This window comes from Pan troglodytes, chromosome 10 (assembly GCF_028858775.2).
Source record: "Pan troglodytes isolate AG18354 chromosome 10, NHGRI_mPanTro3-v2.0_pri, whole genome shotgun sequence".
Taxonomy (NCBI): domain Eukaryota; kingdom Metazoa; phylum Chordata; class Mammalia; order Primates; family Hominidae; genus Pan; species Pan troglodytes.
The window spans coordinates 138654655-138668890 of record NC_072408.2 but is presented as its reverse complement, the minus strand read 5'-3'; the positions used below and the strand labels follow the sequence as shown (position 1 = coordinate 138668890).

The window sequence follows — 14236 nt, the reverse complement described above, 5'->3', positions numbered from 1 at the left end:
ACTGAGGCTCGGCCCCTTTTACCAGAACCGGTGAACCGGTCTCAGGGAAGTGGTGCCCCTCCACTCCTGTGAGGGCCGACCCCCCCGCTTCCCTGGGTACTCTGGCCCATCCTGTCCCTGCTGCCCTCAGAGCCTCCCTGGCCCGGTCTGAACAGGGTGATTCCACACCTGCTTCAGATGACCTTGGTTCGGACTGATGGGATCACCTGTAGGAGGCGGGGACTTTCACAGGACATCCCGGATTGTTTTTTCTTTTTTTTTTTTTTTTTGCTCTGTTGCCCAGGCTGGAGTGCAGTGGCACGATCTTGGCTCACTGTAACTTCCGCTTCCTAAATTCAAATGATTCTCCTGTCTCAGCCTCCTGAGTAGATGGGATTTCAAGCGTGCACAACCGTGCCCAGCTAATTTTTGTATTTTTAGTAGAGACGGGGTTTCACCATGTTGGCCAGGCTGGTCTTGAACTCCTGACTTCAGGTGATCAGCCCGCCTTGGCCTCCCAAAGTGCTGGGGTTACAGGCGTGAGCCACCGCACACGGCCTCATCCGGGATTTTGACCAAGTGCATCAGGACAACCTGGTTTCCAGAGCAGAGACCCAGCCAAAGCGGCTGTAGTCAAGGAAAGGAAGCGTATGGGTATGGGCTCAGGAAACGGTGGCGTCCTAGCGTGTGCCAAAGTCAGGCAGGGCTGCACCAAGTCTCACAGCAACAGCGTCAGAACGCGGTTTCTCTCAGTCCATCTCTGTGTGGGGCAAAGACGGCCCAGGGCAGCTCCCGTGCATCCTTCCCCCTCAGCAGGCCCAGCCAGAGACAGACTCTTTCTCAACCAATGGTCCCAAGGCCACCTCTCTCTGGATTCTGGGTCAGGAACTGATCGTGGGGCCAGGGGCAGGGAAGTGAGCTGAAGCCCTGGGCTGGAAGGGATTCTCTACAGGAAATCAGAGGTGCTGAAGTCAGAGGAAGGGAGGGTGGATGGCAGGCAAAGCTGGGTCGAGGACTCAGAAGAGGGAACGCGGCCAGTGCCCCCACTGCGTCACGGGGCTCATACACATCTGAGACTTGGAACAGGACGCTGTCGAGGGGCTGTAGCTCGGTGCTGGCAAGAGGCTTCACCGCGGGGCTTGCTGGCAGTGAAGGGAGATGGCTTGTTTATGGAGCTTGGGCAACAGTGGCTTGGGGTGTACAAAGGTGAGAAGGGCCTTACAGGCAGGCCACGGTTCTCCCCAGAAAGGCCTGGTGGCGGCTGGTGAACTGGAGATGCTTGGTTAGACATCGGGAATTTGACCTTCCTCAAAGCAGCTGCCTGGCACCATGGCTGCTGTGTTCCCTTCAAGCCTGCCACCCCATTCGGACATCTGAAAGCGGTTGAGATCCAAGCCCCGCAAGAAATCGCTCTTCTCCCATCAGCTTTGCAACGCTGAAAAATCATGACGGCACGGTGGCTTACACCTGTAATCTCAGCACTTTGGGAGGCTGAATTGCAGGCGGATCGCTTGAGCTCAGGAGTTTGAGACCAGACTGACGAATATGGCAAAACCCATGTTTCTACTAAAAATATAAAAATAGCTGTGCATGGTGGTGTGTGCCTGTGGTCCCAGCTACTTGGGAGGCTGAGGTGGAAGGATCACTTAAGCACAGGAATTCCGGCGAGACAGAGCGAGACCCTGCCGAGAAAAAGAAAGAAAGAGAGAGAGAGAGAAAGAGAGAGAGAGAGAGAAAAAAAGAGAAAGAGAAAGAGAAAGAAAGAGGGGAGGGAGGAAGGAAGGAAGGAAAAAGAAAAATCACGTATTATCATCTGTGGAGGAGGGTGTGGGGAGTGGGCACTCAGGCTCCTGGTACAGCCCCTCAGGAGAGCCACCAGGTAGCAGCTATTACGATTCAAGAAGCACATGTTCTGCGGCCAGAATTCTTGGCGTCTGCTGTAGAGGAACGCTCCGGTCTTTGCACGGGAAGGCTAATGCAAGCATGCTGTTGCAGCGGGATTTGTGATAGGAAAGAATTCAGAAACTGCCCACGCGCCCACCCACGGCTGACTGGCTGATCCAGGGCCATGTGTCCTGCTGGCTGTGGCCAAGGGCATGGGTAGGGGCTGGAGTCCCACCTGCACCCTGTTTATGGATCCATGGCCTCACCGTGGGGCCACAGCACATGAGGAATCAGGCACCTTTCCAAGACCCACAAAGCTGCTGCGTAAGCTGGTGGCTGCCCTGGGCTGACAACACTGGGCTATGACCCAAAGACAGAAGCCAGGAAGAAGGGATTCGATCCAAGAGTATCCACAGGGCCACTCAGACATATTGCTGGATTTTTTTCTTTTTTAAGACGGAGTTTTGCTCTGTCACCCAGGCTGGAGTGCAGTGGTGCGATCTCGGCTCACTACAATCTCTGCCTCCCAGATTCAAGCGATTCTCCTGCCTCAGCCTCCCGAGTAGCTGGGACTACAGGCACCTGCTCCCACGCCCAGCTACTTTTTATATTTTTAGTAGAGACAGGGTTTCACCACGTTGGCCAGGCTGGTCTCAAATACCACACCTGACTTCAGGTGATCCACTCACCTCGGCCTCCCAAAGTGCTGGGATTACAGGCATGAGTCACTGTGCCCGGCCTCAGACATACTGTTGAGCAAATTAAACAATTTATGAGAAGCAAGAAAAGCAGAAAGCAGAAAAGACCCACAATAACCGTATATTGTATTTATGTTTACCACGTGCACACCCACACGTTGCATCACATCTTCTGAGCCCCCCGATCCAGCCTTGCCTGCTATCCATCTCCCTTACCCTGCAATTTCCTTTAGAAAAGCCACCTTTGTCCCTGTCAGCCCAGGGTTTAGTGATGCTGCCCCATGCCTGGAGCATTAAACCCGGGCTGGGCCCATCAGCTCATTTCCAGCCCCTGGCTGGAGACTCAGGTAGCGTTGTCTGTGGACCATGAAGATGGGCAAATGACAGGCGGGCACTATTGTCAGAGCTCTGCGGGACACACGCTGTGACATGAAGGTTGTAGGAAAGCCAGAGGTGCCCAGCCCTGGTCTGTAGCCATCCGGGTGCAGACACTCTGACGGGCAGCCCCCAGGCGGCCCTGCCCACGGTTGCTCCTGTGGGGACCCAGGACCCTCGTGTCAGGCAGTGAGGAGGGGGTGCTGTGCCCCTTGTTGTATCGCTCAGGGTGAATTCCATTCAAGGCTCTTTGGGTGTAAGTGACAGGAAGCCCAGTGCAGAGAGGCCTGAGCACAAAGCACTGTGTTTGGCTTATGTCACCCATTTCAGAGATGGGCCCTCCCTGGACCCTATGCCAGCCCCAGCCTGGTCGGTCTTCTCCTCAGCCCAGCGTCTTCGAAGTCCTGGTTCCAAGTCCTCATGCGCTGGTACCTGGCTTCCCTGCTGCCACGAACACCACCAATGGAGGTCCTCAGCCCCTCGTTGTTGACTTTTAAATGTTAATTAATTAATTAATTATTTATTTTTGAGATGGAGTCTCACTCCGTCGCCCAGGCTGGAGTGCAGTGGCACAATCTCAGCTCACTGCAGCCTCCGCCTCCTGGGTTCAAGCGATTCTCCTGCCTCAGTCTCCTGAGTAGCTGGGATTACAGGCGCCCGCCACCACACCCGGCTAATTTTTGTATTTTTAGTAGAGACGGGGTTTCGCCATGTTGGCCAGGATGGTCTCCAACTCCTTATCTCAAGTGATCTGCCCACCTCAGCCTCCCACAGTGCCGGGCTCACAGGTAGGAGCCACTGTGCTCGGCCCACATTCCGTGCGTTCCCCTGTGGCGGGTGCCTGGGCTGCCTTCGCGCTTCCGTGGTGAACATGCCACACCCCCTTCTGGCTGCACCCCCTTCCTGGCTGCACCCCCTTCCTGGTAAACGATGCTCTTCCCTTTCTCAGCACCTCTTCGGCAGCATTTCAGCCCCGTATGAGTCCGTTCTCACACTGCTGCGAAGGACTACCTGAGACTGAGTAATTTATAAAGAAAAGAGGTTTAACCGACTCACGGTTCCACAGGCTGTACAGGAAGTGTGGCTGGGGAGACCTCAGGAAACTCTCAAGGCGGAAGGTGAAGGGGACGCAGGTACGTCTCACGTGGCCACAGCAGGAGAGAGAGAGCGAAGAGGGAAGGGCTACACGCGTTTACACAACCAGATCTCGTGAGAACTCACTGCCACGAGAGCAGCAAGGGGGAAATCTGCCCCCACGAGCCAATCACCTGCCACTAGGCTCTCCTCCAACACACGGGGCCTAAATTTCAACATGAGATTTGGGTGGGGACCCAGAACCAAACCACATCGACCCCACGCCCTGTAGCCCCGCATGGGTGGGTTCTGGGCCCCCTGCTCTCAGCGTCCCCCGAGCTGGTCTCCATCACTAGAGCTGTACACACCAGCTCCTTGTTGCTGGCCGAGCGCTGCCTAGGTTTGTCCCCTCCAGCCCAGCGCAGGTGCCCAGGCTCCCTGGACATCCCAGGGTGAGCCCCAGGCCAGGCACTCACAGCGGAGTCCAAGCCCAGCCGCCTCTCTGCATGCTCTCCACCTAGAAGCCTGGGTGCCGTATGTATGTATGTATGTATGTATGTATGTATGTATGTATGTATTTCAGGACGGCTGAATATGCCTTTATCCCAGAAGTGCTCATTCAGAACAATAATGAGAAAACAAAATTAATCTCTTCATCCTGACTTTATTAAAGTTAACAAATATTGCCTTTGTAAAATTTTCAAATTCCTTAATTTCAGCTATTTGTTGCGGGGAAATAATCTACTGTCACTTTGTATGGCATTTGGGGAAATTAGCTTTGAAGCCCCATCCTGGGAAGCCCTGCGGCAGAGGGACCATGGGAGGCAGTGCCCACCGGGGGCTCTGCAGATGACGCTGCATGCCCTGTCACCCACCTGTGTGCAACTGAGGTCGGCTTCTGAGGCCTCACTGCACCTGAGGTGCTTTCCCACTGGACCCATGGGCTGTGGTGTGCGAGCAGGTTGGGCAGGTGGGTGGAGGCTTAGGCAGCTCAGCCACACCCCGGCAGGCTGGGGGCAGGTGTCCTTGCAGCAGACACAGGCAGAACAGAACACAGGTGTTCCTAGTTGACAGCTTTCTTTTTTTTTTTTTTTTGAGACGGAGTCTCACTGTCGCCCAGGATGGAGTGCAGTGGTGCAATCTCGGCTCACTGCAATCTCTGCCTCCCAGGTTCAAGTGATTCTCTTGCCTCAGCCTCCTGAGTAGCATGTGCCATCACGCCTGGCTACTTTTTGTATTTTTAGTAGAGATGGGGTTTCGCTATGTTGTCCAGGCTGGTCTTGAACTCCTGACCTCAGGTGATCCACCTACCTCGGCCCCACGAAGTGTTGGGATTACAGGTGTGAGCCAACGCACCCAGCCCCTAGATGACATCTTTTGAGGCACAGTTTTTGTGTGTGTGTTATTGTTTATTTTTTATTTCTATTTATAATATGAAAATACAGAATACTTCACGAATTTTTGTGTCATCCTTGTGCAGAGGCCATGCAATCTCTGAGTCGTTCCAATTTTAGTATAGGTGCTGCTGCGGTGAGCACTCTGTTGTTTTTTAAAAATAAAGTTCTAAATTTTTAGACGTTAAATTTACAGAAAATCTATAACGATAGAAAAGTTCCCACGTATCTTTTTATTTTTTATCTTATTTTTTATTTTTGAGATAGAGTTTTGCTCTTGTTGCCCAGGCTGGAGAGTGCAGTGGTACGATCACGGCTCACTGCAGCCTCAACCTCCTGGGCTCAAGCAATCCTCCCGCCTTAGCTTCCCAGGTAGCTGGGACCACAGGTGCACACCAGCACACTGAACTAATTTTAAAAACATTTTTGTAGAGATGGGGTTTTGCTATGTTACCCAGGCTGGTCTCAAAACTCCTGAGCTCAAGTGATCCTCCCACCTTGACCTCCCAAAATGCTGAGATTACAGGTGTGAGCCACCGCACCCAATACCCCCGCCTGCCTTTATTTATTTATTTTAAAGATTCTGCATATTAGTGAGATCCTGTGATGTTTCTTTCTGTGTCTGGCTTGTCTTGCTGGCATCGTGACCCCTCGTCCATCCATGTGGCAGATGCAGGATCTCCTCTGTTTTTAAGGCTGAACAACAGTCCATCACCTCTCTCCACGTGACCATGTACACCACAGTCTCCTTATCTGTCCGGCCACTGATGGATGCCCAGGTAGTTCCCCGCTTTGGCCGCTGTGGGTAGTGCTGTGGCGGACGTGTGAGTGTGGACGCCTGGATGGGTGGTGAGCTGGATTCCTTCGGGTACAGGCCCAGGGGAAGGACTGTCAGGCCCTGTGGCAGTTCTATTTTTAATTTCCATAATGGCTGAAGTGCCCACACACCTTACACCCACTCTCCTCTGTAATTAACATTTTCTCTTATCATGGAACATTGGTCACAGTGAATGGACTGTAATGATACATTGTCATTAAGCATAATCCACACGTTATTCAGGTTCCCTGAGTTTTTCTCTAATGTCCTTTTTTCTGTGCCAGGGCCCCGTCTGGATCTCATGTGACATTTATTTATTTATAAAATGTATTGTTATTATTATTATTTTGATACAGAGTTTCACTCTTGTTGCCCAGGCTGGAGTGCAATGGCATGATCTCGGCTCATGCAACCTCTGCCTCCTGGGTTCAAGCGATTCTCCTACCTCAGCCTCCCGAGTAGCTGGGATTACAGGCACCCGCCACCATGCCCAGCTAATTTTTTGTATTTTTAGTAGAGATGGGGTTTCGCCATGTTGGCCAGGCTGGTCTTGAACTCCTGACCTCAGGTGATCCGCCCGCCTCAGCCTCCCAAAGTGCTGGGATTACAGGCATGAGCCACCGCACCCGGCCCTCAACTGGGGATTTTGTTTGTGTTGAGCACGTTCTTACTTTCTGCAACTATAAGGTTGTGTGTTTCCTGCCCCAGTCCTTGTTTTGTGTTTTTTTGTTTGTTTGGTTTGCTTTTTGTTTGTTTGTTTGTTTTTGAGGCACAGTCTCGCTTTGTTGCTCAGGCTAAAGTGCAGCGGCATGATCATAGCTCAATGCAGCCTTGACCTCCTGGGTTCAAGCAGTCCTTCCACCTTAGCCTCCTGAGTAGCTGGGACCACAGGTGCATGCCACCATGCCTGGGTAATTTTTTATTTTTAGTAGGGACAAGGTTGCCCAGGCTGGTCTCAAACTCTTGGGCTCAAGTGATCCTCCTGTCTTGGCCTCCCAAAGTGCTGGGATTACAGGCGTGAGCCACCGTGCCTGGCCCTGGGTTCCTTGTATTGGAGAATGGGATTAGAACCTCCCAACCTAAATATGAAACAGAAAGAGGCTCTCTAGAGGATATGTATATTTATTTTGGAGGGAATGTGTGTGCCATAGTAAACTATGTGTATATTAAGGGGGGTAAAGGAAGAAAAAGGGTTTTAAAGGAAAATGAGGATGGCATAATTGTTTTGAAATGTGTGTCCTTGGCTATGAGGAGGAATGACAAGATGAGGCCAGTCCAGGGTTGGACAGGCAGTTGCTGGGCAGATTTCCTTGCAGAAGTATTTTCTGGGCAAAGTTGTGTTTTTTGCAGTCTTTTGTGGTAGTTTTTATCAGGCATACAAGGCTGTGAACCCTCCCTTCATAATCTTCCCTGGCTGTATTTGTCAGGTGATTTTTTTTTTACACTAATAACTCCATTTTGATTCTGAAAACTTTCCTATTTCCCCTTTTTAAAAATATTTTTTAATTTTGTTTTTTGAGATGGTGTCTCGCTCTGTTGCCCAGGCTGGAGTGCAGTGGCATGATCTCCGCTCACTGCAACCTCCGCCTCCCGGGTTCAAGCGATTCTCCTACCACAGCCTCCTGAGTAGCTGGGATTACAGGTGTGTGCTATCACGCCCAGCTAATTTTTGTATTTTTAGTAGAAATGGGGTTTCACCATATTGTTCAGGCTGGTCTCAAACTCCTGACCTTGTGATCTGCCCACCTCAGCCTCCCAAAGTGCTGGGATTACAGGCGTGATCCACCATGCCCGGCCTCTTAAAATTTTAAAAAATAAATAAAGATGGAGTCTCCCTGTGTTTCCCAGGCTGGTCTTAAACTCCTGGGCTCAAGGGAGCCTCCTGCCTTGGCCTCCCAAGATGTTGGGATTACAGGTGTGAGTCACTGCACCCAGGCAATTTTTTTTTTTTTTTTTGAGACAGGGGACTCCGTTGTCCAGGCTGGAGTGCAGTGGCGTAATCATAGCTCACTGCGGCCTCCACCTCCCAGGCTCAAGCAATCCTCCCACCTCCATCTCACAAGTAGCTAGGACCACAGGTGTGCACCCCCAGACCCAGCTAATTTTTAAGGTTTTTTTTTGGCAGAGGCAGGGGTCTCACTATGTTGCTCAGGCTGGTCGTGAACTCCTGACCTCAAAAGATCCTCTTGCCTCAGCCTTCCAACGCACTGGGATTACAGGTGTGAGACACTGTGCTTGGCTATATTTCCCCCTTTGATCAAGATCTTTCTCAGGCAGCCAGATGTGGTGGCTCACGCCTGTAATCTCAGCACTTTGGGAGGCCAAGGCGAGTGGATCTCGAGGTCAGGAGTTTGAGACCAGCCTGGCCAACATGATGAAACCTCGTCTCTACTAAAAATACAAAAATTAGGCTGGGAGAGGTGGCTCACACCTGTAATCCCAGCACTTTGGGAGGCCGAGGCAGACGGATCATGCAGTCAGGAGTTCGAGACCAGCCTGGCCAACATGGTGAAACCTCATCTCTACTAAAACTACAAAAATTGGCCAGGCATAGTGGTGCGCGCCTGTGGTCCCAGCTACTCAGGAGGCTGAGGCAGGAGAATCGCTTGAATCTGGGAGGTAGAGGCTGCAGTGAGTTGAGATTGCGCCACTGCACTCCAGCCTGGGTGACAGAGCGAGACTCTGTCTCAAAAAAAAAAAAAAAAAAAGCCAGGCGAGATGGCTCATGCCTGTAATCACAGCACTTTGGGAGGCTGAGGCAAGAAGATCACCTGAGGTCAGGAGTTCGAGACCAGCCTGGCCAAAATGGTGAAACTCTGTCTCTACCGAAAATACAAAAATTAGCTGAGCATGGTGGTGCGCGCCTGCAGTCCCACCTACTTGGGAGTCTGAGGCAGGAGAATCGCTTGAACCCGGGAGGCGGAGCAGAGGTTGCAGTGAGCCAAGATCGCGTCATTGCATTCCAGCCTGGGCAACAAAGTGAGACTCCATTTAAAAAAAAAAATTCTTTCTCAGGCATCACTGATCAGTCTTCCTGTACTTAGCTTTTTTGTTTTTTGTTGTTTTTTTGAGACGGAGTCTCACTCTGTCACCTAGGCTGGAGTGCAGTGGCACAATCTTGGCTCACTACAACCTCCGATCCGCCTCCTGGGTTCAAGCGATTCTCTTGCCTCGGACTTCTGAGTAGCTGGGATTACAGACGCCCGCCATCACACCCGGCTAAGTTTTGTATTTTCAGTAGAGATGGGGTTTCACTGTGTTGGTCAGGCTGGTCTCAAACTCCCGACCTCAGATGATCTGCCTGCCTCAGCCTCCCAAAGTGCTGGGATTACAGGCATGAGCCACCGCGCCCAGCCCTGAACTTAGGTTTTGATGTCCCAGGGATGTCCTGGTTGCTGGTCTTGCCCCACACCGGGTGGGGTTACGGTGGGTGGTGACGAGGAGTCAATGTCAAAACCCTTTTAGCCACAGTTGAGCAATAGGGGAGGTTTGGAGGGCGTGGTTCCTGGGCTGAGGCCCCCTGGGGCCCGTTACTGAGTTCAGTTTTGTCTGCTTTGGAGTCTCTTGCTGTCATCTCGACGCGCTGGGCCAGCATGATCCTGCGAGGAGTTGTACTTCAAAATTTAACAAGGAACAAACGCAAAGCTTCAAAAGGGGAAATACAAGGTAAAATTAATAGTAATGTGGCAATCCCAGTTTGCACAGTGGCTTTGTCACGAACCCAGGTGTAAAGGCAACCAAGGGAATAAATCAGATGACCTCACGGTGGGTGAGACCGGCTGCGACCCTGTGGCCTGTTTTCTTATTTTGTGCATGTGGGTCTCAGCTTTCCCAGAGGTTTCTCCAGGTGCAGCATGTGGTGGTAGCAACAGCACAGGCATTTCCTTACTTAACCAGCAGAGACTAAGGGATCTCCTGGGTCAGGTTCTGTGGAGTTCCAGCAGAAGCCGTGGATCGTGGAAGTTCAGCGACACCACCGTCCTGCCCCGTGGGAGAGGTGGGCACTGAGATGGGTAAGAGCGTCATCGTGACAGGAGTCCTGTTCGCCGGCGTCTGGGGAAAGCCGTCTACAGCATGAAACGTCCTATTCGCGACCTGGTTTGCAGTTCGAATGTCTCTGACTATGGCATTGGGGGGTACAGTGAACTTTTTGTGTGGCCCACACATCAGACGCAAGGCTTCTTTTGGAGAATTCATCTAGTTTTAGCTGATAGGACTTCAGGAACAGAGAAGTTTCCATTTTTAGTAATTCTATGGAAGAAAGTTAGATTCGATGAATCTAGAAGAATGTAGGTGTTACGCGCGTCTGTATAAGAGGCCACCTGAACAGGCTTAGTGTGAGCAACAAGGCTGTTTATTCACTTGGGTGCAAGGGGGCTGAGTCTGAGAAAGGAGTCAGAGGAGGGTGGTGGGCTTATCATTGGTTCTTATAGGTTTGGGATAGGATAGGCGGTGGAGTTAGCAGCAATTTTTTGCGGGCAGGGGAGGATGTTACAAAGTACATTCATAAGGGCGGGGAGGGTGTATTGTCACAGGGGCGGGGAGAAATGTTACAAAGTACATTCACAAGGACCGGGAATATCACAAAGTACATTATCACAAGGGTGGGGGAGGACAGGAATTTTTTTTTTTTTTTTGACGGAGTCTCTCTCTGTCGCCCAGGCTGGAGTGCAGTGGCGCCATCTCGGCTCACTGCAACCTCCGCCTCCCGGATTCACGCCATTCTCCTGCCTCAGCCTCCTGAGTAGCTGGATTACAGGCGCCCAGCACCACGCCTGGCTAATTTTTTTTTCTGTATTTTTTTAGTAGAGACAGGGTTTCACCATATTGGCCAGGCTGGTTTCGAACTTATGACCTCACGTGATCCGCCCGCCTTGGCCTCCCAAAGTGCTGGGATTACAGGCGTGAGCCACCACGCCCAGCCAAAAAATATCCTGTCTTACATGTTGTTAGATTCCTTTGGGGGTTCAGTGCTATTTCCACCTAATACAGGTCTGTAGCAATGTCAATGTTCAACCCCATCCTGGGTGGCATGGGATCACTCTTCATGGTTCACACCTTGTAAAAACCATCAGTCGTCATCTTTTTGTAGGTTTGACAAACGCTCTTTCGAATCCAGAAAAGTCAAGTAGAGAAGGAAAGTAAGGGGCACTTACTGTGCCTCGAATCACAAGACTGCGGTGGACCGGCCTGGTGAAGATCTGTGGATGTCTTCAGCAAGAAACTTGGAGAGGCCCCTAAAGATATCGCCAGGGAGAAAACAAAGAAAGCTCCAGTCGCTCCTTCCTAAGCTGTCACGACTACTCTTTAAAATGGCCCCATGCTTGGATTTCTGTCACCACGACTGGGGGAGCCTGGGCGAGTGTGCTTTCCCTCACTGCACCTCCCATGGGAGCCCAGGCTGCTGCGCCGTCCTTAGACTGTTGGGATGATGAGCGGACGGTGAACTCCCACCACCTGCGCCTGTGAAGGGAGCTCCGGCTGAGGGGCTTTGCTGGCTTCAGGTCGGGGGCTGCCGTAGTTCTGTGTTGAGGAGATGGTGTGGACTGCGGCACAGCCAAGCCTGAGCCCCACGCCAGGATGGGTGGAGTGCCCAGAAAGCATTCTGATTTCCGGCCTGGCGTGTCTTCCTTCCATCACACTGAAAGTTTTACCCAACAGCTTGTTTAAGTTTTTTTTCTTTTTGAGGTGGGGTCTTGCTCTGTCGCCCAGGCGATCCTCCCACCTCAGCCTCCCAAGGAGCTGGGACTACAGGCGCACACCACCACATCCTGCTCTTTTTTTTTTTTTTTAATTTTATAGAAATGGAGTTTTGCCACGTTGTCCAGGCTGGTCTCAAACTCCTGAGTTCAAGCTATCCACCTACCTCAGCCTCACAAAATGCTAGGATTACTGGTGTGAGCCATCATGCCTGGCCAAGTTTTGTTTTGTTTTGTTTTTTTTAAATTTTAAATTTAATTTGATTTTTAGAGTTGGGATCTTGCTCTGTGGCCCAGGCTGGTCTCGAATTCTTAGCTTTGAGCCATCCTCCCACCTGGGCCTTCCTAAGCAGTGGAATTACAGTTGTGAGCCACTGTGCCTGACCTCACTGAGGTTTTTATCACAGAATGATAAAAAAAGCGCCATGCCCATAGTTTTGTAGGTAGTGAGTGCTGTTGCTAGGACATGCTCCTGGTTAGTTTGGCTTCAGATACTGTATTTTTCCATGTTTCTACATTGAGCCTGGCCTTGTGTGACTTCTGCGAAATATCCATTTCTCCACCCTCTTTGTTCTCTGCCAGTTGCAATTTCTTGAGTCATTTCGTTTTTGTTGCAGGAAATCAGGTTTTTTTTTTTTTTTTGATGGAGTCTTGCTCTGTTGCCCAGGCTGGAGTCCAGTGGTGCGATGTCGGCTCACTGCAATCTCCCTCTCCCAGGTTTGAGTGATTCTCCTGCCTCAGCCTCCCGAGTAGCTGGGATTACAGGCGCCCACCACCACACCTGGCTAATTTTTGTATTTTTAGTAGAGACAGGGTTTCACCATGTTGGCCAGGCTAGTCTCAAACTCCTAACCTCAAGTGATCCACCTGCCTTGGCCTCCCAAAGTGCTGGGATTACAGGTGTGGCCACCGCGCCTGGCAGGAAATCAGGTTTAAGGGACTTGCCTGCGAGTGAGTGTGACGGCTGGAGCCTCTCAACAGTGCAGACTGCTGTAAATGAAGACTGTGGAATGGCGAATCTCATTGTTCATGTGGGGCCGTCAGACTGATCAGCTGTACATAATCTATAGGATATTCACATTAATACATTTACATAGATATAACTTTAAAGAAGATTTACTATAACAGCTAAAATTATGACTAATGATATTAGATTTTAAGTTTTATACAATTTTTAAACATTATTCATTTATTTTTTTTTTGAGATGGAGTCTCGCTCTGTCGCTCAGTCTGGAATGCAGTGGCGCAATCTCGGCTCACTGCAACCTCAGCCTCCTGGGTTAAAGTGATTCTCCTGCCTCAGCCTCCTGAGTAGCTGGGATTACAGGTGTGCACCACCATGCCTGGCTGATTTTTGTATTTTTAGTAGAGATGGGGTTTCACCATGTTGGCCAGGCTGGTCTTGAACTCCTGACCTCAGGTGATCCACCCACTTCAGCCTCCCAAAATGCTGGAATTACAGGTGTAAGCCACCATGCCCAGCCATGAAACATTTGTATTAATAACATAAATGTAACTGAAAGAATGCCTAATATAATTTATTATTTGATAATGTCTCTCACATAATTTACTAAATAAGCCTAATAATTTAATGCCTCTACAAAATGAGAGATAAGTTTTTAAGGTTCTCCTGGGGCCCAGCTAGAAAATTCCAAAGTTAAGCCTAGGTCAGAAAAACTTAATTTAGAATTTTGTTCTTGGAGAAGCTGCTAAAGATGTCAAAAGTTTTAAAACAATTGAACGAAACGTGATCATAGGTCACTCTGAAATAACAGTCGTTTATTTCACTGAAGTGATAATCAAAAGACTTTGAAAGCAAGACAGAGATAGTTACACAGCACTGGCTGGGGCAGCACAGACACTAAAATTGGAGTGACACAGAGGAGTCAGCAGGGCCCTTGCGCAAGGATGACATACAAATTCGTGAAGACTTCCATATTTTTTAAAATAATAAAATCATAAATATTAAAAAATCGTTTTTTGGCCAAGTGCAGTGGCTCACTCCTGTAATCCCAGCACTTTGGGAGGCCAAGGGGGGTGGATCACCTGAGGTCAGGAGTTTGAGACCAGCCTGGGCAACGTGGCAAAACCCCATCTTTACCAAAAAATACAAAAATTAGCCGGGTGTGGTGGGGGGCGCCTGTAATCCCAGCTACTCGGGAGGCTGAGGCAGGAGAGTTGCTTGAACCCAGGAGGCAGAGGTTGCAGTGAGCAGAGATTGTGCCACTCCACTCCAGCTGGGGCAACAGAGCAAGATTCCGTCTCAAAAAAAAAAAAATTCACCATTTCAGGGTGTACACTTCCGTACATTTAGGA

General features: G+C 50.4%; 1 long non-coding RNA gene and 2 other non-coding genes across 3 annotated transcripts; 2 read left to right on the top strand and 1 right to left on the bottom strand.

The window, feature by feature from the left end:
- Nucleotides 1–5445: 5445 nt before the first annotated feature.
- Nucleotides 5446–5548, bottom strand: LOC112205084 (U6 spliceosomal RNA). The gene has a single exon (XR_002938948.1). It is a non-coding gene; the product is annotated as a U6 spliceosomal RNA (small nuclear RNA).
- Nucleotides 5549–9293: 3745 nt separating this feature from the next.
- On the top strand, nucleotides 9294–13467 carry LOC134807524 (uncharacterized). The gene is made up of 3 exons (XR_010148208.1): nucleotides 9294–9887; nucleotides 10048–10234; nucleotides 11314–13467. It is a non-coding gene; the product is annotated as an uncharacterized LOC134807524 (long non-coding RNA).
- A 290-nt stretch (nucleotides 13468–13757) lies between these two features.
- LOC112205098 (U6 spliceosomal RNA) lies at nucleotides 13758–13863 on the top strand. Its single transcript, XR_002938959.1, has one exon. It is a non-coding gene; the product is annotated as a U6 spliceosomal RNA (small nuclear RNA).
- Nucleotides 13864–14236: the final 373 nt, after the last annotated feature.